Here is a 5,000-nt window from a genome sequence, read left to right as displayed (position 1 = left end):
CCGCCTTTCGACGCCACCCACAAAGCCTGCAGCCTCTGTCGACCATAGCACCCAATCTCCAGTGGCTCTGCCGCACGAAGCCGTGGACCGGCAATGACTCCACCCGCACCCGTTCGTGCACCACCCCAACCGCCAAACTCGCACCTCCAGCGGATGAACGGCGGAAGTTTCCCGCACTCGTAAAGTGCAATCCACCCCTATAACTTGCGTTTCATGAAGAGTTATTTCCAATATGCGACATTCCCGCTGTCCCTATACATGAGCCGCGACCTGTACCACTTACGAGCGAGAGACGCGATCGCGTTGCTCACTGTACGGCGTCCGATACCGAGCCATCAGCATGTCGGTCCCCATGCGCGTTGCACTCGCACTCGCAGTCGCAAAAACGTGGGGCAAATATATTACGCGGAAGAGCTATAACAGACCGAGCCCCACTGCATGGGGGGAGTCTTTGTCACTAATGTACACAGATGGAACATTTTGGACTGGAACCAGATTACCCGTACACACGGCGCTGATTAGTAATCAATGCAGAGCCATCAAACTACAGCAAATATACACAACTGTCCGTATACATGCTGAAAGAGTCTGCCCACAATGGGAACCACACGTCAGCCAGACACTCTGATCACGCACCACTCTCTGCTTCTAACAGGCGCACATACAATATGTAAGCACCAGCATGGAACAACATCCAGTGCATCTTCTCCGCCACATTACACAATCCACACTATCACAACCAGACCAGGAGGTCCATGCGGAAAATACAATATCCCAGCCTTTCGACATCCACCATTGCGCAGACCAGGCACCAACACCCACACATGTCCTATACAACGGTGCACCCAACATCACAATAGTACCTCCTGTCACAGCGCACAAACAATGACATGAGTCAAAGACACAGGTCTCACACAAGCATAGAATTGGAGCGCCGCCTCTAATAAGCCAAAGGTGCATCCTGACGTGACAAATCTGATCATGTCACAAGCATTCACTTACTATAATCACTATCAACGAACCTGCCGCCCCCGCCCCCCCCCCCCTACACCTTTCCTTACAACAACGTGTAACCTAACCTAACCTAACCTATGTTGTACCTTAACCTAACCTATGTTGTACCTTAACCTAACCTATGTTGTACCTTAACCTAACCTATGTTGTACCTTAACCTAACCTATGTTGTACCTTAACCTAACCTATGTTGTACCTTAACCTAACCCATGTTGTACCTTAACCTAACCCATGTTGTACCTTAACCTAACCCATGTTGTGCCTTAACCTAACCCATGTTGTGCCTTAACCTAACCCATGTTGTGCCTTAACGTAACCCATGTTGTGCCTTAACGTAACCCACGTTGTGCCTTAACCTAACCCACGTTGTGCCTTAACGTAACCCACGTTGTGCCTTAACGTAACCCACGTTGTGCCTTAACGTAACCCACGTTGTGCCTTAACGTAACCCACGTTATGCCTTAACGTAACCCACGTTGTGCCTTAACGTAACCCACGTTGTGCCTTAACGTAACCCACGTTGTGCCTTAACGTAACCCACGTTGTGCCTTAACGTAACCCACGTTGTGCCTTAACGTAACCCACGTTGTGCCTTAACGTAACCCACGTTGTGCCTTAACGTAACCCACGTTGTGCCTTAACGTAACCCACGTTGTGCCTTAACCTAACCCACGTTGTGCCTTAACCTAACCCACGTTGTCCCCTAACCTAACCCACGTTGTCCCCTAACCTAACCCACGTTGTCCCCTAACCTAACCCATGTTGTCCCCTAACCTAACCCATGTTGTCCCCTAACCTAACCCATGTTGTCCCCTAACCTAACCCATGTTGTCCCCTAACCTAACCCATGTTGTCCCCTAACCTAACCCATGTTGTCCCCTAACCTAACCCATGTTGTGCCCTAACGTAACCCATGTTGTGCCCTAACGTAACCCATGTTGTGCCTTAACGTAACCCATGTTGTGCCTTAACATAACCCACGTTGTGCCTTAACGTAACCCACGTTGTGCCTTAACGTAACCCACGTTGTGCCTTAACGTAACCCACGTTGTGCCTTAACGTCACCCACGTTGTGCCTTAACGTAACCCACGTTGTGCCTTAACGTAACCCACGTTGTGCCTTAACGTAACCCACGTTGTGCCTTAACGTAACCCACGTTGTGCCTTAACGTAACCCACGTTGTCCGCTAACGTAACCCACGTTGTCGCCTAAACCTGCTCTGTAATTGTTATACGACTCGTTCAATTAGTGTAGTGTTGCCCACCCGCAACCCTCGCAATATAGTTCGCTACTCGCACTGCCCGCTCCCCTGTGTATCGCTTCATGTTAAACACCTTGCAAGTCTTGCTGACTTTCCACATGCTCCTGCTGTACACTGTTATGTGGATGGCAGCAGGACGTACATGCCGCCCCCCCCCCCCCCCACCCCTCCCCACGTCCCCACCTTGCCCCCTGCCTTCGCAAGCTGGTTGGTGAGAAGTTTGCATGTTCAATGCCCTTCGCATGCGACGTACTCAGGCTACGTTGTGGTGCGGCCTGTGTCAACTGTCCGCTGATGTCGTACGCATAAACCACAATCTGTACTGCACATTCGTCCTTATGTACTGAATGATACATCGTGGCACATGTGTGACCGTACAACGACTGCGCCCAAAAACGGCGGACCATACAGTGCAAATATTGTGCACGCAGCTACGTGTCGTCTCCCTATGAGAGCTGGATTGCAGTGTGGTACGCCATAGAGACGTGTGGGAGGAACGGACGCCGTGGATGGCGATCAGCATGAGCTGTGTGTTGATGTATTCGGACCTAGTCGTCTCTCCTCAAACACCGTGATAGCATGGTGCACCGCGTTCCATATCTGCGACATGCTACAGAGGCCGGTTGACAGTCGTTCGAGCAATGGACATCGCATACGTACGGGGGCCACCTTCCACGTATTGTCTAGGCGTGCACATTTTGTTGCGTGTATGTGGGCAGACGTAGTGTGGCGTGACACCTGACACAGGCATGCAATAATCGTTGAAGTTGCTAATGGCGATGGACGCCTACGTTTGCTGGTGAAGTTACGCAAATGAAGAAATGGTAACCCGTTGTGGTGCGGTTGTTCTCGCTAGGGGTGAATCGGTGATGGCGACGATAGGTTGAGGTACTAACCGGTTGTTCCAGCGATACCCACCATGCCGATGAAACTGAACGGCATCTGGGTGTGAAGCGATACGCGGCGGTGGCTGGGTGGGACCGTCCCCGGCCGGTGAGGGGGCGCCTCCCGGCGTGCTGGCCGCGCGGTGCGTGGGCGCACGCGCTACAGCCGGCTGGTGGGGGCGGCCAGTGGCAGGCGCGCCGGCCGACGGACGCGGCAGGCGTCGCAGCTGCGCGCCGGCGCACCCTGCGCGCGGCGCCGTGCGGCCAAAGTAGGTCCTCGCGGGCCCGGTGCGAAGCGCGGTGGACATCTTCAGTGTGCTGGTCCGATTGAGGACTGTGTGCGTTGAGGATGCGCCGCCGCCCGGCGCTCGGCGCCGCGACGCCGTCTGCTGCTCGGTCGCCCCAGCGGTTCTCGCTGGTGGTTTGTATCGCAGCTGTGCGGATGTGTTGGCGCGTGCGCTGTGCTGGGAGAGTTCGCTTCGGCACCCAAGTGGGGCTTTTGTCCTTCTGTGGCGCTGGCGTTGGAGCTGCCGGTCACCGTAGGTGGCGCGTGTTGTCTCCCGCCGGCAATGCCACGACAGCACGCTCCCGGGCCTCTGTCGGCAGCGGCAAGCTCAGTTGGGAGCACGGGTGGTCGCACCGAAAGCGTCTACTCGCCTAACTCCGGGCGATTGCGCCTCTCTCGAACCCGACCAAGTACTTGGGACGGCGCTGCGCGCCGCCGGGACCTGAGAGGGTTTCGAGGTGTATTGTGCAGGGGAGCTCAGCCTCCTCCTGTTTGCAGAATGATTGAGCGGACGCTTGCGTGTTCGCGCGGGCCCCCGGGACACACTCCCGGGCGGCCGGCTGCTCAGCTCTAGTTGACGCAGCTCCCTGGTTGATCCTGCCAGTAGTCATATGCTTGTCTCAAAGATTAAGCCATGCATGTCTCAGTACAAGCCGCATTAAGGTGAAACCGCGAATGGCTCATTAAATCAGTTATGGTTCCTTAGATCGTACCCACGTTACTTGGATAACTGTGGTAATTCTAGAGCTAATACATGCAAACAGAGTCCCGACCAGAGATGGAAGGGACGCTTTTATTAGATCAAAACCAATCGGTCGGCTCGTCCGGTCCGTTTGCCTTGGTGACTCTGAATAACTTTGGGCTGATCGCACGGTCCTCGTACCGGCGACGCATCTTTCAAATGTCTGCCTTATCAACTGTCGATGGTAGGTTCTGCGCCTACCATGGTTGTAACGGGTAACGGGGAATCAGGGTTCGATTCCGGAGAGGGAGCCTGAGAAACGGCTACCACATCCAAGGAAGGCAGCAGGCGCGCAAATTACCCACTCCCGGCACGGGGAGGTAGTGACGAAAAATAACGATACGGGACTCATCCGAGGCCCCGTAATCGGAATGAGTACACTTTAAATCCTTTAACGAGTATCTATTGGAGGGCAAGTCTGGTGCCAGCAGCCGCGGTAATTCCAGCTCCAATAGCGTATATTAAAGTTGTTGCGGTTAAAAAGCTCGTAGTTGGATTTGTGTCCCACGCTGTTGGTTCACCGCCCGTCGGTGTTTAACTGGCATGTATCGTGGGACGTCCTGCCGGTGGGGCGAGCCGAAGGCGTGCGACCGCCCCGTGCGTGCTCGTGCGTCCCGAGGCGGACCCCGTTGAAATCCTACCAGGGTGCTCTTTATTGAGTGTCTCGGTGGGCCGGCACGTTTACTTTGAACAAATTAGAGTGCTTAAAGCAGGCAAGCCCGCCTGAATACTGTGTGCATGGAATAATGGAATAGGACCTCGGTTCTATTTTGTTGGTTTTCGGAACCCGAGGTAATGATTAATAGGGACAG

The 5,000-nt window shown here is 54.2% G+C and overlaps 1 non-coding gene across 1 annotated transcript in view; it reads left to right on the top strand.

The window, feature by feature from the left end:
• Positions 1–4,030: 4,030 nt before the first annotated feature.
• Positions 4,031–5,000, top strand: part of LOC124774198 — a 1,909-nt gene continuing 939 nt past the window's right edge. The window contains exon 1 of the ribosomal RNA XR_007015189.1: positions 4,031–5,000. This exon is cut by the window's right edge and continues 939 nt beyond it. This is a non-coding gene — a ribosomal RNA (small subunit ribosomal RNA).

The sequence above is a fragment of the Schistocerca piceifrons genome, unplaced genomic scaffold (assembly GCF_021461385.2).
Source record: "Schistocerca piceifrons isolate TAMUIC-IGC-003096 unplaced genomic scaffold, iqSchPice1.1 HiC_scaffold_961, whole genome shotgun sequence".
Classification (NCBI taxonomy): Eukaryota; Metazoa; Arthropoda; class Insecta; order Orthoptera; family Acrididae; genus Schistocerca; species Schistocerca piceifrons.
This window is presented reverse-complemented; position numbering and strand designations above follow the sequence as displayed.